The sequence below is a fragment of the Apodemus sylvaticus genome, chromosome 16 (assembly GCF_947179515.1).
Source record: "Apodemus sylvaticus chromosome 16, mApoSyl1.1, whole genome shotgun sequence".
Taxonomy (NCBI): domain Eukaryota; kingdom Metazoa; phylum Chordata; class Mammalia; order Rodentia; family Muridae; genus Apodemus; species Apodemus sylvaticus.
Genome location: NC_067487.1, coordinates 39,567,679 through 39,593,523, shown reverse-complemented (window position 1 = coordinate 39,593,523; position 25,845 = coordinate 39,567,679). Strand labels below are relative to the sequence as shown.

Sequence of the window (25,845 nt, the reverse complement as noted above, 5' to 3'; positions counted from 1 at the left end):
CAAAAGAATTGTCTCAACCACAGAAATACACATACCATTGCTTCACTGGTCAATGAGTAACTTTACACATTCTTCAAAGTTCTAGTATAATATATATTGGGAAGAAAATTCTATGAAGCACAAAAGGAAAATTGATAGCATGCAGAGACTATCTGTGAATAGATCCAAGTTGGAGAAGACAAGTGAGTATGCCCCACAGTGGACATACGAAGGAGCACGTGGGTCCCTGTGGACGGGCAGCCCATAAAAAGCAAAGGCAGAAATAATAAAACCTGCTGTTCACAAGAACAGACTTCACTGCATTTTCAGCTTCCCTTCCTAGCAACAACACAAAGAAGAAAAGGCAATTTGTTTCCTGTTAATATCATTACTGTCGGTAACTTGAAGTTTTTCTTTTCTTGGGTGCTGATCCCTTGCCAACAGCAACAGCCATCACATATGTTTTCCGTCTGATTTCTTGTCTGCGTGCGACACCGAACTGCTGCATTACCTTGCTGTAGGCCCTTCACTCCTGTTCTCTCGCCATAGGCACACTGTTCTCACGTTTATTTTTTTTCGAAAAAGATATTCAATAGTTTCCTTCCATTGAGGTTTCGGCTCCAGTTCATTGGTAAAGAGACTCTAGCAATGTACATGTGTCTCAAAGGACTTTGTGGGGAAATGCTAGGCTTTCTTTCATACTATGGAGACATTGGCAAGATCCTACTCACCATGTAAGATGAAGACACGTTAAACAGATGCCTTTATCAAACCCTTTCCCATGGTTCAAGTATTTACTCAGAGGAGGAGGTGAAGGCATTTAGGAGCCACAGCTCTCAGGAAATAGCGTCTTCGAGACACAGCAGGGCTGAGGCCCTTTTGAACTTACATGAGTGCTTGTGACCAGTACAAGTTCAAGTTGGACAGAATCCCAGCCTAAAGAAGGGGAAGTGGGCACAAAGTCCCACCCCTAACCAGAAAGGTATTTGCAATTGATAACTGCTAGGAGTGGAAAAATAAATTTTCTCCAATGGAGTGGCACCCGGAATGTCAGCCGCACTCCACAAGGGGCCCCAGGTCCAGGGATAGTTGGAAAATACAAAATTACCTCCATGATGCTATAAGTATTTTGTTTGCTTGTTTTCTTTGGTTATTTTTTGACTTTGGGGTTTTGTGGGATTTGTGTTGTTTGGATTTGGTTTTAGTTCTGTCTTGTTTTGTTTTGTTTTTTCCTGAGAGACAGAGACAGACAGAGATGGAGACAGAGACAAAGGCAGGCACAGGCACAGGCACAGAGAGAGAATATGATGTTGAGTGGGTAGGGAGGGGGAACACCTGGGAAGAGTTGAGAGATGGAAAAGAATATGATTAAAATATATTAGATAAAAATTAATAAAAATAATATATTAAAGTTATAAATTATACTCATTGGTTTATTTAAAAATAAAACTTTATCCTGTCAATCAGTGAAATCCAAGAATTACTCTTTTGCAGTCTGAGCTTTTTGTAAAATGGCAAATATGATCAGGGTACTTACGCATGTGAAAAGATCTGTGCACAGGTATCTGCTGATTCCTGGATAAAGACTAAATTCTTGGACAGAGCGTATGACCCCCGCCTACTTTCCATACCTCCATTTGTTCCACCTGTCCTCAGACATTCTTGGTCCAGTCACTTCAAGCTATTCCATTTCTCTAACTCCCAATCCTTCATTATATCTCTGTAATTAAAAAAAAAAAATGTAATTCCTTCCTTTTCTGATTGATGCCCCCTTATAAAACTTTCTGGAATCAGTTAGGGGTGTTCTTACATTCCTATAATCCCAGCCCTCAGAAGACTGGTCATAAGGATCAGATGCTCATGGACTATGTGGTGAGAGTCTGTCTTTAGAAGTAAAAATTAGCCAAAGAAGAACAACAAACTGTAACTTTCAAGACCCAGATGGCATGCCTCTTCTTCAGGAACAAACATCTGTCACTCCATTTAATGTGATTGTTCACTGCCTCCCGTACTCTCCGGCCTCCCACTAGATTACACTGTGAGTGTGCTTGTTCACCAGAGCCTGTGTCTGATGCTCAGTCCATCCTAGCGATGAACCCACAATCACTCAATGGGAACATGCGGCATTCAAATAACTGCTGCTGTTCCTCTTGCGTGGAAGATGACAACAATGGGTACTGAACAGTACCAAGTCCTGTGGCAACTGTGGCGTCTATCTACAGACAGTATGTTAGTATTCTCAACTTAACCTCTTAACATTCTGGCTTTAACTTCACATTTACGAATCACTGCCATCTCCCTGGAGAAACAGGGACTTTACAAAGTTTCTAAATGCAAAAGGTAAGGAATGAAAAAAATATTGAAAGAAACAAAATTGGCTTCTGCTGTCACAGTACACTGATCTTGTCAGACATGTCTTTTCCGGATTGGAGATAAATGGTGAGTGAATCCACGTACTTTTTTTTTCAATCAGATGATACTACCGAAGACAGCCTTGATATTTATAGCCATGAATTAAGTAAAAAGAAATCAATGTTTTCATGTAAGTTAACAGAAAAGAACAAAGCTACAGAAAAGGCCAGACGTGACAAGTTTTAAATTAAAACATCAACAATCACAATAACAAGATACAAAACCATCTTGACTAGACTACCATAGCCTTTTCCTACCAAAACAACATGTTCACCAGAACAGCTATGGGTGCTCTCAGAAAGGGAAGCCATCACTAATACTTGACAATTGGATGGTGGCATAACTGACTTAAGGAAACACCGGATTCCTTAAAAAAATGTGTTTACAGTTATTGCAAATATTTGAGAATATTTGAAACATGTACTATTGACTCTCATCAGGCCAAATATCCCTTAGCCTGAAAGCATCCAAAAACTGAGTCTAGCATATAATAAATCACCAGTCCTTACTTACTGAAAATCTACTATATGTCCAATGGTAGACTGTAGCTCATTCAGTAATATAGTGGATATGCAAAAAATTTAACTATTTGGCAAAACAAAATAAATAGCAAAAGAGCTTCACCCATTCAGTCTCTTCAATGTTAAAAATGTGATTTCTTCTCTAGGACTTGCAGATAGATAGCTTTCTCTTTGTAGTGAAGCTACCTGAATACTATAGGCATAGATATTGGATTCAAGTCACAAATGATGAGATGGTGCATATGAGAAAAAACATGAGAGAAAGCATGAGTATTAATATATGTACTATAGGAAATAGGAGGGATGTTTATATCTGGACAAAGAAGAAGGGTGGACCAAAGCCAAGTCCACAATATCTGAAATTCTTCACTGCATTTCAACCTTCAAGAACAGAATGTAAAAATGAGGGAGAAACTGCTTTGAAGGAAACCATGACCAAAAGCTTACTTAGTAGGAACAAGCAAATGGACTGTTTTGAGACCAATGATAGAAAGATTGGTTAGGTTAATATCTTAGGGTTTTGAACACCAAGCTAGGAGTCTTAAAATGAATCTGTATACAAGAAGATGGTTTCCAGGGTACTGGTAAAATAACAAGTATTTAAGATTAATTTGGTGATGATGAGATGAGGGATAAAGGGGACAAATGAAATATACTGATGGTGATGCTTCTTCTACGACACAGATGGGCGAGCTGAGAACAGCAGTGAGCTCCTGGCTGGTGTGTAAGCTGCAGACACCCGGGTTCTCTTACCTGCTGTGGCATTTTTTGCTATTCAAAGTGAGCCACTATGAAATCTCTTGTCCTTGGCACGAGTAGTCTTTAGGTCTTCTGTTTGCATAGAAATATTCAACTGTAATATGACAGCGCGTTTATATATGTATACATACATATGCACACATGCGCACATACATAGAGGAGTATGCATGTGCATTTCTACTTTGCAGTCATTATGAATACTAAAGAAGAACTTTCAATATCTACTTCATGAATGAATTCTTTGGGTCCCTTAACCACCTTGTCAGTATAATAGAAAATTTCACTAGCATGTATGTATGTGTATGTGTATATGCGTGTCAATCATCAAAGGAAAATGATTTACAGTACAAATCTTATATACTGTACAACAGCTGTTATGTATCAAGCAATGGGATGTTAGGAACTAAAACATTTGAATTGCAGTATAATCTAGAGATGATCATGCTGGAGCTTTCCCTGGTGTGCATTTATATGTCTACTTGGATGGACCAAAATGATCAAACACCAAGTTGGATGTTTCTCTGAGATGCTTTGGGGGAGATTATTTTCATCCTGAATTTTTTGGCTGTTCTGTTTTTATCTTTAAAGATGGTTTCAGGTTCACTTTGACTGTTTTCAGCTCTAAATAGTATGGATATCTTTCTGAATTCTATCCCACTCCGTCTAGGATAATGTCCTTCATATTCATAATCCTTTGCACCTCACACATGTCTCTTTTTTCCTGGCTAGTAAATGTGAACCTGGATCAGGTTTCCATATATATATGGAAAGCTGAGGAAAACCACCAATGTGTGTGTGTGTGTGTGTGTGTGTGTGTGTGTATTTCACACCAGTTGCAACAACATTTTGTTATTTTTGCTTAATATCCCTCTACATCCTAGATTAGGAAACGTTTTAGGGCAAAGACTTCTTGCTTCTTGTCATAGCATTCTAGCATGTAATCACTCCACTGCTTTGCTGAAAAAGTGCAAATGTTCGAGAAATATTTGTTGAATTAGTGGATATGTGTTTGTGAGTTAATGAACAAATGACATATTAAATGGTAGTGGTTACTATCCGCACTCAGAATAGTGTTTTTCCTTCTCCCCCCTTAGCTATACCCCATGAGTTAAGTTCAAAAATATGCAGTCATTATGTTTAGTTCACTACAGATAATGGTTTCAAGAATTCAGAGAATAAGATACTAAGGAAAAAAGAGCATGAAAGGCAAAGACACAGGCAGGTTGGGGGGTGATCTACAATTTCTGATTCTAAGACACAGGAAAAACAGCATTTCTGCTTTGCAGTCTCTCTGATTACTAAACGAGAACTTCCAGTATCTACGTCATGAGTGAATTCCTTGACTCCCTTAGCCACTTTGTCAGTATAATAGAAAATGCTACTTGCATGTATTTAAGAAACTAGTCAACAAGCCTCTGTTTAAGAAATTAGAAAGTCCCAAATTCAGAATGTGTACATGTATGCAAATCAATTAATGAATATCATCTTCTATTCCTTTCAGAGTCCATCTTTGGATGAGCTTAGAATGCTGTATTTCTGCATCTCATACAAATTCTTGGACTTGAGACCTAAAGATAGGAATCAACCCCGAGTCATTCATTAAACAGCAAGTGGCTATAAAGCAAAATTGATGCAATTTGTAAAGCAAAGGAAACCAAGACATGCCCTCTCTTATGAGCCTCAGGACTCTACTGAAAAGCTGAGGAAAACCACCAAAGAAGAGGTTAAAACTTAACTTAGCTTCATATCTCGCTTAAATCATGCAAAGCAAATCTTGCTCTTGACAGTTTCAGACCGTGAGTGATGAACAACCCAACAAACTTGTTTCCAAGTTTGCCCACAAAGGTTTTAAGTCCAACATGCTGTCATCAGAATGGTGTATTAATATCCTTCCTTTTGAAATCACAAATTTCAGAAAAGAATGTATTAATTTACTCCCCCCCCCCACCCCCGTATGTGTATGTGTGGGTTTGTGAATAGAAGGCAGAGGACAACTTAGAGGAATTGCTTCTCTCCTTCTATCATGTGTGGCACAGGAGTTGTATTTAGTTAGTCAGGTTTCACTTAGTACCTTTACCTACTTAGCCAGCTAGATGATCTGAAATCATAGATTTTTAAGAAGTCTACAACCATTGCTCCACCGTGTTCTAGAATTCTGCTCATCATTTACTACTTAAATATGGTAGAGATTTTTCTTTCAAAGTCTCATCTTGCCTTATCAATGTGTTAAGATGCTAAGTTTGGTGATGTTAATATCATTTCCTTTTGTGGCCCCTTGTTCTGGAAAGACTCAGTGAAACAGTATTCGGCAAAACCAGAACGGGGAAGTGGGAAGGGGTGGGTGGGAGGACAGGGGAAGAGAAGGGGGCTTACGGGACTTTCGGGGAGTGGGGGGGGGGCTAGAAAAGGGAAATCATTTGAAATGTAAATAAATTATATCGAATAAAAAAATATCATTTCCTTTTACAAAGAAGACTGAGGCATCATCAGGCTCTGTTAGCTATGTATTGGCCCATAAAAAATACATTTTTAAATAACTTAGACAGCAGTTTAAAAACCAGACGTTTGTAGGAGGAACAGAGTCCCAGAGTCAGGGTTAAGTGGATGATGTTAGGTTATGGTCTTCCACTAGGTTATTGTCAAACTGTTGGAGCAGGGGTAGGGAGACTGCACAGCCATGCTTACTCTGGTAATTTGAATGGAAACAGCTCTCTTAAGCTCGTGTGTTTGCATACTTGGTTCCCTCAGTTAGTGGAACTGTTCAGGAAGGATTATGAGGCATATGACCTTGCTGGAGGAAGTATGTCATTGGAAGTGGGCTTTGGAGTTTCAAAAGACTTTCTCCATTTCTAATTAGCCCTCTCTGCCCACTTCTTGCCTTAGAGATGTGAGCTCTCAGCTGTCACTCCAGTATCATGCCTGCAGACTCTGTACATCTCCTGATGACTACTGCCATGTTCCCCCACAGTGATGGTGATAGATTCTTACCTTCTGAAACAGTAGGTCCCCAATAATCACTTCCTTCTGTAAGTTGCCTGGGTCATTTGGGGCAGTAGAACAAGCAAGTAAAACACTCATTCTCATGGTAATTGTTAGAAAAAATGTCAGTGTCATACGGGCTACTAAACTGAGAGCCTCAGCTCCTGATTCCATGTTGGCTCCTGGAAATTCGTTGGTTCCTTTTCGTGTGGGTGTCTCCAGAGGACAGTCAAAACAACATCCTTGTGGTTTCCCAGTGTGATTTTCCAATAAGTTTAGGAGACAGATCAGCAAAATCAGAAGTCACAGAATCTCCAAAGCTATGCATATTCACTTCCATTTTACTCCGGCATTAGCAACATACAACAGAAATGAAATTCAACCACATGTCTTCAAAGTAGGGACACCAAAAAGCACTACCTAGATGTCAGGTGCTAGAAAAATGAACATTTAGTTAGATGCATTTGAGATTAGAAAGATTTACATTTGAATCTTCGTTGTATGGCATGTCAGCTGTGGGTATTTTAACAGCTTCTCAATTAGTTTTCTCAATTGTTTAACCATAGTAATCATGGGTATTAGTTGGGATTAAGCTATTTAAAATGGAATGCAAGCTTGGTATAACTAGAATTGACAGGATGCACTTCCTTAATGCTGACTACCTAACTGTGGTTGTTTAAGCAAATGATTCTATGTAAGCTAAGTCAAGCATTCATAGTCCTTTGCCCGGTAAATGCTTAAAGATAGCATTTACAAAAAGTAAACCTGAAACTCAGACATTGAAAGGCTAACATCATTTTTTTTCCTCTAGAAATTATAGTATTTCCTAGCTATAACTTGAAAGCAAAGCATCTTATATACACACACATATATGCAACACACACACACATATACAAACACACACACAAACACACGCGCATGCACACTAATGTGAATTTTTTCCTCTAGAAATGTAGTATTTCCTAGCTAGAACCTGAAATCAAAGCATCACACACACACACACACACACACACTCCCACGCAGCAAGATAGTTTGAATGAGAAAAGAACTAGCCATGTTGGTAGAAGAATTGCACTCAATGCTTAAACTTAAATCTTTCTATTTGTATATTTTTCTCTGTATTTGTGTGTGTGTGTGTGTGTGTGTGTGTGTGCACTTGGGTGTTCATGCCATGGCCTGCATGTGTCAGAGAACAGCTCTCGGGAGTCAGTTCTCTCCCCCTGTGCTATTGAACAGGGTTTCTCGTGTCTGCCTCTTTAAATACAGTGTGTACTCCAGGCTAACTAGTTTGTGATCTGTGGAGTGTTCTTCTGTTTCTAGCTGAACCTGGGTCCTCTGAAAACAGCAGCCGATGCTTTTATTTTCTGAACTATCTCTCTAGCTCCCACCGCACAGCTTACTATGTTTGCTTTGTGCTGTCCGTCATATGTTGATAAAGCCTTTACCTCCTGACTCATCTTCTCAGGCCTAATTTTTTTTTTTTAGACAAAGAAATTTTGTCTCTGCAATTTAAATGATCTAAGAAGTGTTGTGTATAGAAAGGATCAATGCACAGCTTTTTGCTGGCTGGAGGCATACAGGACGGCCAGACTGGATCTGCCCTCTGCACATCACACGGTCTTGGAGGAGGCTTAATGAGGTACATTTTGCAAAGATGCATTTGTAGATTGTGCTCATAATTGCACATACAAAGGATCAAAGGTCATGGTTGAAATCTATGCCAATATAACAGAGCCATTTAAATTAACACTCTCATATATGTGTTCTGAAAGACAATGATTTTTTTCCTTTGAAAATGTTTAATATTTTATATATTCAAATACACAAAGGATTTTTTCTTGTTCAGTTTCTACTTGTCCCTTCAGAGGAAAAAATATGTCCATTTTACATGGTTTTCTATGTTTATCTTAGAAATGAGATATCTTTCCGAGTCAATAATTTGTGTTTTGCATAGATGTTATGTTATTAGATACTAACTCTAGGCTTTCGGCAACTTGTAATCAAGACAAAAATAAACAAAAAACATAAAGCTCATCCTTTTCTCAATTTAGAATCAGAGGTTAGAGGAATTTCAGTGTTGGTTAGCCCCGACATGCATGCTGTTTTTCTTCCCAGAGTCAAAGCTCAAATCATTTACAAGAATTCATATTTCTCAACATCATGCCCCAAGTTCCAACCCAACAGAGGATGATTTTTAGGTGGAGCACTAGAAACATAAGGATTACTCAGAGATTTCATTGAAGAGTCTACATCCTTCAAAAAAAAAAAAAATACCCGGTAACTATAGAAAAATGGAAAGAAATGGTCAACTGTTCGAACTCAGATCCACTATAAAATAACAAAAGTCTTTGAATTTTAATGCAACATCAATATCCTGCCCTGAACATACTTGCTTTCATGTCTGTTATTGGTTTGTACTAAAACATTACTTACTAATAAACGAAGTATGGTCGACTTTCTAAAGGGCTTTACTGTCATTTTATGTGCAAACTGGTTATTAAAAAATAACAAGTTTTACAAGCATAAGGTGAAAAATACTTTTCAAATTTAAGGCTGACTCTTAAAGTTTCTGATTGCAGTTTGATAATACATAATATTGCATTTCTAGAACAAAATCAGCAAGGTTAGTGTCTGGGCATATGCAGAAGAGTGAAAACAGCTATAGTATTAAGAGTAGAACAAATTAAAGATGTTTTACTTTAGCTATTACTTACTGTGAGTCACTGACAAGAAACTTAACCCACTTTCATCTTTTTTCATCTGTCAGAGATAACAAAAGCACCTCACAGTTAGCAAGAGTGGAGGGGCATGGGCGAACTAGATGTCTAAAACTTATCTGACAGTATTGTATTAATTTTGTATTTTAAATTTACCACAAATTAAGAAATAAGATAATATCAGTGATGAAGAGTACCAAGAAAATATAACAGGATCAAATTAAATCTTGATCTAGTTAGCAGAAGTTACTGTAGTTAGGATCTGAGAAGCACTTTCTCACGAGATGGTTTGAATGAGGAAAGAAGTAGCCTTGTTGGTAAAAGAGATCTATATATCTATATACACATTGTTACCTTGTTAAAAGTCTTTCCTTTCCTTAGTAAGCCAAGTTTGGTTTGATGCATACATAGTCTCTCCACCCAAAACGTATATTTAAAATAGGGAGTTTTTTGGTCGAAGATGTATGTCGAAGTATTCATAGCTAATGAAAGGAATATTCATGATTGCCTAGTTGTCTAAACACTTACCCGGGACTCAGAATACTACTCCCTTTTCTTTGCACTTAAATTTTCCCATAGCCAAAAACTGACCTGGGAAATATGTGGTCTTATAGAGGGCCTGAGTCTATATCTTTGACAAGACTATTTCACACTTATGAGGAGTCAGCATCTAATGTTTAAAAATAAGTTTGAAAATGATTTCTATCCATATAAATGCAAATCAGTTGCACCCAGCAGAAAGGGCAAACCTGGTTTTAGCAAATTCATGTCAGTGTTTCTTTACTATACACAAGGTTCATTTTCTCCTTTGAAATGGATATTTCTTATGTTCACTCACTAATTAATATCCGTGTTATATTTATGTCTTCCTTTTACAATTGTGGGAGAGTTATGTATTTAATTTTTTTAGACTTTAATTAGTCTTCAGTGCATAAATTTAAAGTGTCCTTATGATGGGAAATTGTGTACTTATTTGTTCATGTAGGACTATTTCTTCCATGTCAAAATTAAAATTGTTATGTTTCTGTGGGTGAATTCCCCGGGTCCCTGTACTTCACACTGTTTACCCAGGAATGTCATTACCATACCCATCACCATTCCACTTGTCAACTTTCAATCATCCCTTAACTTTGTTAAAGCATCCCCTTGCTTAAGGAGGATCTCCCATCAGAGACAGATATCTCTCTGAGAAATACATGCATCAAGAATGACATTTAGTATCGATTTGAAAGCCAAGACTTCACAAGTCACTGATAAGTATATGCATTTTGTAATATAGTAACAGCTTAGGCAGTGACAGAGATGTCACAAGAAGCTAATCTCTGATGAACAGTGCTTTTGGAGAAAGACAAGTTTCAATAGTTCTGGACAAAGGAGCCCTTCAGAAACTCATTAAAGCCCTAATTTAGTTGTCTTGTGTAAAGAGGAAGAATTAACACACACACACACACACACATACACACACACACACACACACACACACACACACACACACACACACGGATCAAGTGAGAATTTTGCAGGGAAGACTCTAAGGCTTCAGTCTTGAATCCTCTCAACAAGATCCTGGAGGAAGTCAGCTCTCCCCGCTGAGTCCATATGTACGAGGCACTCTTTCCACTCATTTAAATTACAGAAACCTTGTGAGGTAAGGACCCTCATCGTCATTTTTGCAGATGCAGAGAAACCTAATGGATTTTTAACCTGCTCAGATTCATAAAGAAAGCCAATAAAAATAGGCAGAGCTTGATCCAAATGAACAAGCCAGTCCTCTGTGATTTCAACATCTACTCCATGTCTCGTGTAGAATACCAAACTATCTTTAGGCTTTCAAAATAGCTGACACTTCACAGGCATCTGCCAACCAAAATTTATGGCAAATCTCTGTGTGGTTCCAACAGAAAGAACTGTCAGTCAACTGTATCAGGTGTCTCAGTTCATGATCTATCCACTTGGTTAGTTAACCCAACTAACTGTCACTCTTCCATAAGAATGGCATAAATAAACATATTTGTTGTCGCCAGAATATGTCCCCTAAGGGTTTATGTGTTGAAATTTAATTCTTGTGAGGTAGTGAAAGGGTAGAAAGCTGATCCAAGTATGATGTTTACAGACGAGGCCTTTGGGAGGTTATTAGAATTAGATAAGATCATTGGGGTGGAACTCCTATGACCAAATAGTTATGACTTTGCAAGAGGAGAGGAAAAGACCAGGCAAGACACGTATTCACATTCCCTGCATCTTCCTATTCATTACCTTGCACTGACTACAAACTGTCAGCAGTATGAAAATCTTCATGTGTGGCCTGGCACCCATGGTCATTCAGAACCATTAGCTAAAATAACCCTAGTTTATATATTATTGATCCAGCAAATGATATTATGTTGTTAGAAATAGAAAGCACACTAAGAAAACTATTTCATTTTCATAATTTGTATTAATGAGGGATGCCACAATATAACAGTCTAGCTGAAAGATAGAATTGAGTTACAAACCTGCTACTCTCCCACTGTAGAGACTCCTATTTTCATCTTTTATAAAGATGGTCTCACAAAAATTCAATTTAATATGAATTAAAAACATATAACTCTTTTTAAGCTCTCATAATAAATTATTTCCAAAGGCCCTCTACATTACCAGGCATAGAAGCAGAGCTTTAAGTAACAGGTTCATGACCTTAAGGTCTAGAAAGCCTCCAGGCTGTATTAGACAAGGTGCTAGGATCAGCAGAGGATAGGGAAATGGAAGGGGAGGAGCCCACCTCAGACTCCTCCTTCATAAGGCTTGTTTACTAGGATATTCTTAAAGAGAAATCATACTATTAGCACCATTAATAGGCCTCTTAGAATAACAGCATGAGAAGAAATGTTGAAATTATTACTATTTGAAATATATAATATTTGAGAAACAGAAGTATGCAGAAATTCCATGAAGTAGCTACCCACTCCTCCAACAAGCCCTGGGCTCAACATGGCCTCCTGAATGTCAAGTGATGAGCAAATATACACAATATCTGTAGGTATATGATATAATATAATGTGACATAATTCCATTGATGGATTCGCCTAAGTAGTAGGAAGACATACTGAGCAATTAAAGGGCTAACAGGAGACCTAAGGGATAGTCTAGGGCAAAGAAATGTAGATAATGACGACACCTGGTGTCAGAAGTGATATAATGTGAAAAATTCACAGTAAGTCCTACCTGACCTTTTGCTACTAATACCCCTAAGGGAGCTTTATGTATACTTCCTGGTCCTCAGTCCCCAAATTCCTGGCATAAAAAAATTTAAATCCTTTGTACATAAGAGAAGTTACTGCATCATAAGCCTTGCCTTGGGAACTACTTTGGTTATCAAATCCTCTCTTCAAATCCTTCAGCCCAGATAAATTCCCCTACTTAAAAATTATATGATTTTTAGTTTATTACTTTTCATTCAACTCTGTTACTAGCTGTTCCATAATATCACCATTATATATTATTAATGTTGCATTCCTAAACTGAATTCTGGATCCCAATTCAAGAGTGATACTTTATACTGCCTATCACATTGCAAAGAACACATTAATGGCTCAGTAAATACATGCCCTGTCTTTGAATTTTTCAGGGATACCAAAAACTACCACTGGTTTGGCCAAACTTGTATCTTGTGGGATAGGAACTTATTTATTCAGCATCGTTCCTTCAAGTACTTTAAAAATAACTTTTCAGATGATTTAATTTTCATAGAAATACTCAACTTTACACAACCAAACTTAAAACTTGATGGATATGATGGGGGTTTATGAAGACCCAGTCTAATTTTACCTTAAAAAGGGATAGAGAGAGTCTCAGCAATTAAGAGCACTTGGACTCTTCCAAAGGACAGAACAAACACACAGAGGCCATAACTGGCTGTAACTCCGGGTGAGAGGTTACTTCCTCTTAGCATCTCTGTAACCATCAGGTACCCATATGGTGTACAGTCGGACATGTAGGCAAAGTACCCACATTCATAATTTTTAATGAAAAAATAATGTCTCCATATTGCTTGAACTTGTAGATGTTCCAAAGTCTGTGGGAAGGATTCTCTTTGGGATGTTTGTCATCAAGTGCCATCATTGAACTAAGGGACTCAAACAAACCAGGTGTCATCATTATCTACATTTCTTTGCCCTAGACTATCCCCCAAGTCTCCTGTTAGCCCTTTAATTGCTCAGTATGTCTTCCTTCTACTAAAGCAAATCCATCAATGGAATATTTATTGAGCATCTATGAGAAGTAAGATATCACTTGGGCAATATCTTACAGAAAGATAAGGTACTACAGTGTTAAGATGAAATATGTCATTTCTGTTCATTCTCTAGATCCTTGTTTTAATACCTTTTAAAAGATATTTTAGCTCCATCCATTTGTCTAAGAATTTCAAAAATCCATTGTTTCTAATGGCTGAATAGTATTCCATTGTGTATATATACCACATTTTTTTGCATCCATTCTTCTGTTGAGGGATACCTGGGCTCTTTCCAGCTTCTGGCTGTTATAAATAGGGCTGCTATGAACATAGTGGAGCACATATCCTTATTACATGCTGGAGAATCCTCTGGATATATGCCCAGGATTGGTATAGCAGGATCCTCAGGAAGTGATGTGCCCAGTTTTCTGAGAAACTGCCAGACTGATTTCCAGAGTGGTTGTACCAGTTTGTAACCCCACCAGCAGTGGAGGAGTGTTCCTCTTTCTCCACATCCTTGCCAACACCTGCTATCTCCTGAATCTTTAATCTTAGCCATTCTGACTGGTATAAGGTGAAATCTCAGGGTTGTTTTGATTAGCATTTCCCTAATGACTAATGAAGTCGAGCATTTTTTAAGATGCTTCTCAGCCATCCAAAGTTCTTCAGGTGAAAATTCTTTGTTTAGCTCTGTACCCCATTTTTTAATAGGGTTATTTGTTTTTCTGGGGTCTAACTTCTTGAGTTCTTTGTATATATTGGATATTAGCCCTCTATCTGATGTAGGGTTGGTGAACATCATACTAAGTGAGGTAACCCAGTCTCAAAAGATCAATCATGGTATGCACTCACTAATAAGTGGATACTAGCCTAGAAAATTGGAATACCCAAAACATAATCCACACATCAACTGAGGTACAAGAAGAATGGAGGAGTGGCCCCTGGTTCTAGAAAGACTCAGTGTTAGCAGTATAGGGCAAAACCGAAACAGGGAAGTGGGAAGGGGTGGACGGGAAAACAGGGGGAGGGAAGGGGGTTTATGTGACTTTCGGGGAGTGGGGAGCCAGAAAAGGGGAAATCATTTGAAATGTAAATAAAAAAATATATCGAATTAAAAAAAGAATATATCTAATAAAAATAAAAATAAAAAAGATATTTTAATATTTGCCCAGTGTAAAAATGGCGTGTTTTTTCAGCTATTATGACCTTCTTCAAGGATTCTGGTACTTTTCTTTGTCCTTATGAGATGACATCTTTGAAAAGTGTGTCTGTATATGTACATGCATATATATGCATATGTATATGATGTATATGTACATGTATATGTATATGCATATGATGTATATACATATGATTATGTATATGTATTTGATTATGTATATGTATATGGTTTTGTATATGTATGTGATTTTATATATTTATATGATTATGTATATGTATTTGATTATATATATGTATATGGTTTTGTATATATATATGATTTTGTATATGTATATGATTTTGTATATGTATATGATTATGTATATGTATTTGATTATGTATATGTATATGATTGTGTATATGTATATGCATGTGCATGTGTATATGATGAATATGCATATGTATATGTATATAGGATATATATGATGTATATGATGTATATGTATATACAATTTATCATTCATCTATTCTTTACCAGAAAAGTTTTCACTTCTGTTGCCAAATTGACATTTTCCAGGCTAAAAAGCACATAGTTTGAAGGTCCTCAGAAAGGCAACTGATAGGGCAAATGTTGAACCATCATACTGCTGAAGAACAAAGTTGACTTTCTGACAATTAGAAAAAAAGAACTGAAGTTTGAGTTTGTCAACCATCATCAAAGTCCAGATGGGCTTACAGCATCAGATATCCCAAGAGCTGTAAGCAATGGGCCTGCTTATGACTCTGTTCTGTATGGCTGCTTTCTGCTTTTTCTTACAATGACAACATGAGAAGAAAAGTGGACACGATTCTTAATACAATAACTACATTTTCAAAGCAAAATAATAAAGATATTTTTTGACAAATGAGTTGTCAGAAGTCTCCTAAACCTTAGAGGAACAAAGAACTATATCTCTTTTAAGATTTTTGAATGAAAATCTTTTAAAAAATGCTTTGTTTTATTTTCTAAACTAATGAAGAAACAATCAAACAGTTATTGTGTCAAATATGTGTATGTAGCACTGTAAGTCATTTCTTGCTGGATGGTTCATAAAAATTCACCTTCAGTTTGCAAAATCTTTGTATGTTCCAATTTTGGAGGGTTTTTTTTTTTCAAAGAATTTTCTACCACCTCTGATGTGTTCCTAACTTACAATCTTCTTGCTAAGGTATCCTTTTAACTTAGACTCAACCATACGGATATAGGCTTCCTTTGTTTCAACACATTTATAATCTGATAAGTATAATTCACTGGTATCAGGATCATATTAACGTAAAGAAATATCATTATCATCCACCATGAATAATCCCCAGAGGAAGACATGTGTGTGGCCAATTCTGCGCAGGTGGCAAGGAAATTCATAATTTGTTAAGAAGCCCAAGACCTCAAACCAATCCCAGAAGGCAGGTATTTACTTGATGAGCTACAGATGCTAAAGACCCCCTGCAGAAATACAAGGGAAATCTTATATTCTTAGGGAGAAAAGATCCAGAGGAACTCATCAGCATGTGAGTGGTAAATTCCCAGTCGATGAGCCCTAAAGGGTTTGCTTTTTCAGCCACACCCTTTTCACATGTAAGCCAGCTTTCCCGTCTCACATCAAGGTTGCTGAGACCTTATAAATCATGAGTAGCAGAACATTCATCCATTTCCCAGCTGTCTATACTGCAGGATACGGGGACCTAATTTCATACGGATGTTAGACTATAGCTTCTAATGGAAACTGGGCACTTTAGAGCTGCCTGTGACATTAGCGAGCCATTTACCTCCTGAGTAAAAAGCAGGTTGTTGATTTAGTCATGTCCTCTACCTGCAGCTCAAACCCACTTGCCAAAGGACGCATTTCTGTCCAGTGTACTTTCACCTCATTTGGGGCCAGATGGCACACTCTACGAGACTCGGGCAGAACAAGCCTGCAATAAAAGTTTGACTGCCATTAGTGACTCATGCTCATGAAGGAAGACACAATAAGGTCCATGAAAGAAATACATCATAGTCAGAGCCTGCCTGCAACACACAGCGGAAACTTGCTTATCTTCAGAAAATTCTAATCCTGTAATTTTCTTGGTAGGTACTCCTTAATAGGGAGAAAAAGATAATGAGCTATCTATATGGCATATAAAATTCTATTTATCTCTATTACTTCACCTTGTATGGATTTATAGCAAGTGAGAGCTTGAAGAACTCATGAAACAGGTACAACCTTGACTATAGATACAGTATATAGATAGATAGATAGATATAGATATATAGATATAGATATAGATAGATACATTGCAGACTATACAGTATATATAGTAATCTAAAAAAAGAACACGTTATCTTCCTTACAGGGTTAAAATTAGATAATGGTATAATGAGATGGCTGATTAAACACTATTGACATTACACTATCTTTATAGATAGAGAATGTATAAAACCAAGAATTCCTAATCTGTGTTTTGGTCATATATATATATATATATATATATATATATATATATATATATACATATATATATTAGTTAGGGGCAGAAAGAATGTGGAACTTGAGGCAAATTGTTCATGGCTGAGAAAGGTAAGTTTCAATGGTGGTAAGAAAGACTCCTAGGACAGGCAACAAGAATTTAAGGAAAAGAGCACAGAGCTTCCAAATATAGAAAGATTTCTAAACAACAGGAAGAAAAATTAGATTCAGTTGAAGAGTAGGAAAGTTTTTTGAAAGTTGATTTGGCACGAGGTTGAATTTTCTCCCAAAAAGTTCTAGAACGGATTGGCCCAGGGGAAAAAAAAATGAGATTTCAATTTGTTATTTCTAGGGGGCAATAGACTAGATATTGAAGTGGAGATTCACACACTACCTAAAGTTACCCTTTAAGGAGTTATCAAGCTAAATAGCTCTGTTACTGGGTATAATGTTGTCACTATAGCTGTTCCAGATGGGGGGAAACATCACTTTCTAAAACAGGACATGCTGCCCTGCTTACAAAACTGTCTGAGGGGCTGACTCCAGTCTTAGCAAACTCAAATTCTCACCAACTCAAGCTTAACTGCTCAGATTATTCAAGTCCTGACTACATCAGGGTAGCTTTCTCTCCCCTCCCCTCTCCTTCCTGCTGGGGATTGATCCTAGTGCCTTACACATACTAAGTGGTCATTCTCTGCTACAGCCTTCTTTCATTAAAAAAAAAAGGTGTGAGTTTATATAGCCACACACCAAGAAACAGATGTATTGACATATTTAAAAATTCAGTCTTCAAAAACAAGTACACACTGCTTCTTGGTCTTTTGGCTAAGACTGAGTGTAAAGCAACCATACCCCCAAAATTATGACATTTGCTGGTGGAAAGAGCTAAGAACCTTTGTCCCCTGGGCAGTAGATTTTTACAAGTAGAGACCATGCTTTTTTGTAAGTTAAACAATCAGTTGCCCCATATTCCTGCATATCACTCAGATTTATCTGTACATTAACAATGCTTAGCAGCACATAGCCAAAAAGGCTGGCCAAGTTGGAGCAACTTCAAGATTTGTTTCCACACTGGGGTGTTTCATGCACTTGGCAGAAGCAGGCTGCAACCGTAGCTTCATTTATTATGCTGTGCTATAAACATTATGTCCTGAGCTAAGGAGACACTCCACATGACAGTCCCATAGGTTACCAAGCACTGTAAACATCTGTTAGCACGGGCGCCAGCGACAGCCTCGTCAAGGCCTGTTGTGTCCATTTGAAAGTGGTTTATGAGGTGCAGTCTACTGTTTAAAAATGAATAACCAAAAACACAGCCACAAACCCTCACTAAGATAAATAGTTGCCAGGCAAAGTTAGGCTCACTTTGAAACACTCTGCAGTAATGTCGTCTCATTGCCACTGCATTTACAGACGCAGTTCACACCTTGCTTCCTAGGCATTGGTTTTCCATGGTATTCAGGAGATCAAAACTGTAATCTATTTACTCCCCAAAGAAAAAGAAGAGATGTTTGAGTGTTGACTGATTTTTTTTCCTCTAGACTAATGTGAAGCCAAAAGTTTATAAGGACAGAAGAAGGCAATGAAGACTGGATAGGGCTTTGTAATCTACAGAGTTTCTTGGCAAGCATGCACTCTTTTAGTCCATCCAGAGGTCTATCTGGAGTGGAAATGAGTGACTGGAGACCTTTTGGCATCTAATCCCAGAACGGAGGTTTGCTTTTCTCAAAAGGAAAGATAATTTCCCAGCTAAGGCATATACATACATAATTGTATACATGCATAAACACATGCATACATATATGTGTGCACAGTATATATTATATATGTATATTATATATGTATAATATATACAATACATATATACATTTAATATATCCATAGTGTACATAATACATATGTACATATATTATACGTATATAATAGATATAATCTCGTATACTTTGCTATCTGTTATTGTATTAAAATGTTTCTATGTAACATTTTAAACTGTGAAAATATTTCAGTAGCTTCCCGCTCAAGAATAAAAGGACACCTCCTATAATCCATACAGAAGGCATCCTAGGGTACTAGTACACATCCAGTTTCTGTGGGGAGAGGTAAGCACTGTCTCAGCCACATCCGGGAGTTGAGGAGTAAACACTCCCGACTGAGCCCTCTTACCCCCCTGGACACAAACAGCAGCACCGTGGGAGACACACAGATTCCCAGTGGATCGCCTCAGGTCTCTCAGATTCTGTAAGCACACATGCACACATCTCCTCGCTGCTCAAATGCCCTCTCACTCAGCTTTCCTGAGAACTCCAGACACCTCCATTTCCAGCCCTCAGACCTTCCAAGGCAGGTAAGTTAGGTATTTTAAAGTCCAGGAAATAGATTCCTATTCAAGAACAGCTGTATCTTCCCAACCCTCTGGCTTCCCACTACCTTTCCCTGTGCGGTCAAGATCTCGTGGAGATACACACAGAAGACAGCCTCTCTATGGTCCTTTTCTCCCTCTCAACACCCTGATTCAGGAAGCCAACACACCTCCCAATGCGCTCCCACACATGTGTGCAAACACACGCAGCGCATATATACTGCACACCCCTTCAGCATAACGCACCAAAGCTACACCACGGAACCCTGCAGACTGGTCCCAGCAGACATACTCCCCGGTGCTATATATAAAGTCTTTGCCCAGAAATAGATTTCCCCACGCACCCACAAGTGGATAGCCCTATCCCACACCCAACGCTTGCAGCCAGTACTCTCCCTCTCTCTCTCCAGACAAGTCTCTACCGGACTCACCCGCTCAGCGCTCAAGACTCTGCAGTTCTATCAGAACTTTGAGCCTGGTTGATTTCATAACCACGAGTGTGTCCAAAGCCGGGACAGTTTGGCTTGCCACAATTTCCACCCACCCCAGTTCATGGAGACTGGTGGCGGTGACTCTGACTGCAGCTCCTCTGCTGCCAGCTCACAGCTGCAGCCTGCACGGAATTGCAAAGGCAGCGCGCTGCAGGGGTCGCGCGCTCACAGCCCACCCTCCGGAGTCCCTCAGGTACTTACACCCTGGAAACTCGCTTCAGACAGCAGCAGCAGCCTTCACAGTCCCTGCTCCAGGTTGGCAGGCTGACGATGACAAACACACTCGCGAAACTTTAAGACTAAGAAAACTATCTTAGGAAGAAACCTTTCCTTGCATCTCACAACCTGGTTGCATCAGACTTCAGGTTGGGACGGTTCGACTGCAGCCCCCAATTCCTTGTCGCCCCCATCAACTTTCAGCTTCACACAGCACCAAGAACGACTTACACACACACACACTCACACACACACACACACACACACGCACACACTTCCAGGACACGGAGGATCGGGTTACAGCAACCCATCAGCAGAAAACAACTTTTGAGAAGGGAATACAGCCCACCCTAAACTCATCAAAAAAAAAAATTATCGGTGCAAATACGTCAAAGTAACCCCCCATTTTCACAAGGAGTTGGCATGCCCGTGGCTACTCCCAGGTCTCCTGGCACAAAGTGAGGGAAATAAAAGCTGGACTCCCAAAGTCCCCCTCCAGTACCTCGGAGCTTCGCCTCGGGAGACAGAGTGCGGGTTCGCGTCCGCTTGGGGGCTGCTGGAGCCGAGGCCTCAGGCCCGCGTGGCCCCAGCCCGGGGTCCCCGCGGCTGCCGGGGCTCAGCAGCAGCCGTCGCCGCCACCACTGCTGGAGCAGCCGCCTCTGCCAGTGCCGCCGCTCCCTAGACCGCCTCCTCTTCCCATGGCTGCGCCCTGCTTGGCAGCTCGTGGGCTGTCAGGCTCGGGGAGGAGGAAGGGGGCGGGGTGAAACGGGAAGGGAGGAGGGGAGGGGAGGCGAGGGGAGAGGAAGGGAGGGGAGGGTGGGAAAAGGCGGATGGTGTTCGGCTCAGCGAGGGACCCGCCGCCGCCACCGCGGGGATCCGGGCTGCCCAGGCAAAGGGCAGCGGGAGCTGAGGACGGCCGGCTCCGGGGCCGCTGCGGGGAGGCTGAGCGCCGCCCCCCCTGCTACTCAGTCGGCGGGGCTGGGATGAAGCTTTCTGGCAAGGAGTTGCGAGTTGGTGCGTGTCACTCTCAACTGGGCGGCGGGGCTCCTCCTAGAGGAAAATATTGGTAGTTGCGGGAGACTTCCGTCCTCTCCACCCACCGGGTTCCCCCAAAGAAGGCAGGATCTAGAAGTCCCCAAGAGCAGGCTGTCCATTCAAAGAGAGCAGTGCACCTCCTGCAGGTACTAGAAGAAGTCACCTTGGGAAGTGTGATGAGCTCTAGGCTTCACCCGTCCTAGCTGGTTCCAATTTTCAAACTCCTGCTCACTGGGATACAGTATAAAGGACATTCTCAATCCCAGAGGTTAAAGAAAGATGGAGACAAAGTAGGTAATTTACCAAGAATGCATGCACGTTTGAAGAGAGCTAAGCTAAGTGGAACACAGTTCTGCAAGGAGGGCAGGAATAAGACCCAGCCTGAGGTTTGTCATTGTTTGCGACCTAGGGAAAGACACCGCATGTCTATCAGACACAGGCTCTTGCTATCTTGTTCCATTTTGTTGAAAAAAAAAATTAACCAAGACAGGAGTCTTCAAAGCACTTCTTAGAGTCAGAGTGCTGTGTAAGTATTGTCACAAAGCACCAGACGGGCCAATTACCACTCGCTTCTCCAGCAGAGGGTACAAAGGTACAAAAGTCCAGCCCCGGGCCGTCGAGCTGTCTCCTATCTCGAGGAGCTACTGGTCATGTGCTCTTTTACTGTTTGCTTTGTACTGACAGCTAGTTGTAAACTCACTTATCTATAACCTTCCTAACAGCATCAGCTCTAAAACGGACCCCTCACCCCCACACACACCCTTTTCACTTGCTTCCAGACCCAGAGTCACAGTTAAACGTTTAAGTACTGCAAAGACTAAAATACCAACTCCACAGTAAGGTGATGGATGGGATGAAAATGGAGAAACAGAAGACCAAAATCTTTGGGACTTCTGTTTTCAAAGTAACCGTGCAATTGGAAACTTTCTTAGTATCCTTTCTCATGAGCCCAGCTACGTCTCAGCTGTGTCTTTTGGATCTAGAATGCAGAAAGATTCTGGAGATGATATGGACCATGACTGTGTCAGTCAGACATACGGGGTGGGTCAGCTGGTTAGTGGCCGTGAACGGGTCCTGTTTCACAGGCAGGCTTTTTCTAAGACGCTCTCCCACAATCCCTTGGTTTCCAGGCTAGGATGAACCCACAAGGGTGCTTACTGACTCTGGGAGCATTTGAAGGGAGAGTTGCCCAGAGAGAGAAACCCGAGAAAGGAAGCCATGAGGTCAGGCAAAACTCCTGCTGGGTGGTCTGTGCTTGCCAAGCTGACTGAAAGGGCAGCCCTGACAGGCGTGGAGACCAGGCAGTCCTCACACGCTGACTCCTCTCTGTCCGAGGTGACCTTCCACCAGCGCACCTTGGATTCTGACAGTACCGTCCTTATGTCCCCTCAGTGCTGGCTCCTCTTTCTCCTCTCTCCAAGTCCAAAGAAGTTTGATCTAGGTACTTAGATCAAGTCTAGTTCCTCCATCTAGAACCTAGAGTAGGAAGGGCCAGACGACTCGTGGAAGATTTTCTACACTCTGATCATGCTTCAAGAAGGTTTCAAGGTCATGCTTAAACAAAGGCTTGTCCTCGTGTCGCTCTGACTTCAACTGCAGCCTCCACTGTGTTAGCCATGGAAGTAGATTTCCCTAGTCAAGAGTGCGACCATGCATAAACGGCGTATGAAAAGATACACTGGCTCGTGTAGAATATTAAAGAAACAGGCTGTGATGTAACTTGGCAGGGTCTAGCATCCCCTGGGAGACAAACATCTGGGCGTTTTGTGAGAGACTTCCTAGACTGGATTGACTGAGGTGGACAGCACCATTGCAAGGGCTGAAAGCTTAGGCTGAAGGCAAAGGAGAAAAGGAGCTAAACAAACAATGGCGTTCTTTTCTCTCTCTCTGCTTCCCGACTGTGGACACACTCTGTTCAGCGGCTCTGCTTGCTCTTCTGCAGCCCTTGGCCCGCCCGCATGATGGATGGATCCTCTTCAACTCCAAGTCAAAATAAACCAGAGATGGAGCGATGCTTCACTGACTAAAGTACTTACCGGCAAGCCCTAGGACCTGAGTCCATAGCACCTGAAAACAATAGCAAAGAGACCTTGGTGGTTGGCTGCATAGTCAGCACCAGGGATGCAAAGGCAGGCAGAGACCTGGAACTCACTGGCCCATCATGGTAATTAGAGACTCCTCGGTCCCTTTGGGAGACACTGTCTCAAAATAACTGAGAAGATGAAGAGAAGACATCTGAGAAAAGACATCTGAGGTCGACCACTGGCCTCCACAAACATGGGCATACATGTACACATGCATTCCTGGCCCCTGTGAACATGTACACATGCCTACACATACATATGCAAAATTAAATAAAAAAATAAAAGAAATAAATATAAGCCCGGTTTCATTAAATAGCTTCTTGTCATAACTAAGACAAGACAGAACTTGTAATTTATATGAGGCACACCCTCTATTAACTCCAGAAGTAAATATCTCTTGGTCTCATGGATGACCATATGCGAGTCTATAGTGGTGAGGGCTTTGTATGTTTGACATTTAGGAAGGGGAAATTATCAAGCCCTGAGGTGACTATTTTGTGGTGAGTATGCTTTACACATCAAGTAACGTATGTAAGAGTGCATTTCACGTCTGTGCTCCACTCCGCCTGGAACACCCTCCTTTGTTCTCCCACAGTAATCCATCCCAGCCTTCAAGGGCAGCTCAATTGTTTACCTTCTCTCTGAAGCTCTTCCCACATCATCTCAAATCTAGAATTATTTCATTTCCCCTGTATCTAAGCATTTAGATTTACACTTGCTGTATGCTGCAATTTTTGCTGATCTCTTCCATTAATTATTAGGAAAATAACAAGTTTTTACTATCTGTACTTGAAATGTCTAGATCTGTGCTAGCAAATAGGAAGGTGTCTCATAAATGCTTAGCCAAATCTAAAGAAAAAAAGTTACCTATAGTTACATAGTGTTCTCGAGTTCATATCCCAAAACTTTATCCCTCCACAGGCCACCAGGCTGGCAATACACTATTGTTAGATTTCTTATAGACATCTCAACCCCAATCATATTTAAGTCAGAACTCTGATTCCTTCTCTACCAGAGCTGCTGCAGTCTGTCTCTCAATACACAGCAACTACTTCTCCCCAGTCACTGGTATCACAAACCTTTGTGGTTATCCTTACCTCTTCCTGATCTCTAGAAATCTGCATCTGTCTACTTGGTAGAGAGCTCAAGAAACAATTATCTTGAAATATTAGAATCTTATCTCTATTGCTGCAACGTTTTATAAACTCAAGTGTTCTTCCTGTTCCAACAACTCTCGTTCCTCTCACTACCAGATCTGATGCGCGGTCTAAACTAAGTGGGGAATGGAATTCTTTTTAAACACCAAGCCACACCACCCCTTTGCCACCTGAGTCCCCATTTGAACTAGTGTACAAATATAAATGACATCTAAGAGTCCGGGCTGTGTACTTCTGCTCTCCACCTCATTGTCATTATCCTCCCAGGAACTCGGTTTGCCACAGGCACGCTGGACTCCCTGTTCTTTCTTACACAGACCAAACACACTCCTAACTTAGAGACAGTTCTTGCTATTTCTTCAGAGTAAAGACCCTTCTCTGAATGTTTACGCGCTCCTTTATCTTTGCTCAAATAGTACCTTGGCATCGAGTCCCATCTTGACCAACCTACTTTACTGAGTAGCAGGATACCCTCTGATATCCCATTCCTCATCCCCACCACAGGGAGCTCAACCAGAAATATAATTCATACTTTAAAATCATGGAAGTGATTAGAAATAAGATTAGGCATCTTCAAGTTTACATAACTAGGTCTGGTTTTTACTCTCTCCAGCTATTCATCTGCAAATGATATACTTTCTAAATCTATGGCTATCAGAGACAAGGATTTTACTTTGGTCATTCTGTTGTTCTATAAAGTACTAATTGTTAGGATTCTGTCTAAGCTCCACCCCACAATTACCTGGCAATAGCCAGGTATGCCCCTCCTCACCATTACCTGGCAATAGTCAGGTAGGCCTGGCCTACTATAAAAAGGGCTGCTCAGTCTCTCCTCTCTCTCTTACTCTCTCTTACTCCCTCTTACTCCCTTCTTACTCTCACCTCTCTCACTCTCAGCCTCTCCCTTGCCCCTCTTGGGCTCTCTTCCCCTCCCCCCCCCCATATGGTCATGGCCCGCCTCTGCTTCTCTACTCTCTCCCTCTCTCTGCCTTTCTCTGCCTCCACTACCCCCCTTAAGTCCCATCCCATATCCTGAATAAACGCTATTCTATACTATGTCAGTGTGTGCCTGGTCCCTTGGGGGAAGGGATGACTCAGCATGGGCCCGCTGGGGCACCCCTTTCCCCCACACAGCTGAATACCATATTCTCTAACCTCTTTTTTTATGATCACAACACCAATGCCTTTTATCAAAAGAAAGAAACTAAAATTCCTAAAGCAGCACTTGTAGTTAGAGAAAAGATGAGCATTGCTTAGGAACATTAGAGCCTTTGTGACTCATCCGTGGCCTTGGTAA

At 40.4% G+C, this 25,845-nt stretch overlaps 1 protein-coding gene and 1 pseudogene across 2 annotated transcripts in view; one reads left to right on the top strand and one right to left on the bottom strand.

Moving 5' to 3' along the window:
* Window positions 1-21,219, bottom strand: part of Ghr (growth hormone receptor) — a 238,825-nt gene extending 217,606 nt beyond the window's left edge. The window contains exon 1 of one of the 2 annotated variants that reach the window (XM_052159774.1): window positions 20,775-21,219. The gene's annotated coding sequence lies outside the window, so the exon portion shown is untranslated. The remainder of the gene's footprint in view (window positions 1-20,774) is intronic. The other variant, XM_052159775.1, reaches the window with a different exon arrangement.
* The window catches only part of LOC127666646 (mediator of RNA polymerase II transcription subunit 27-like), an 85,202-nt pseudogene continuing 80,459 nt past the window's right edge, over window positions 21,103-25,845 (top strand).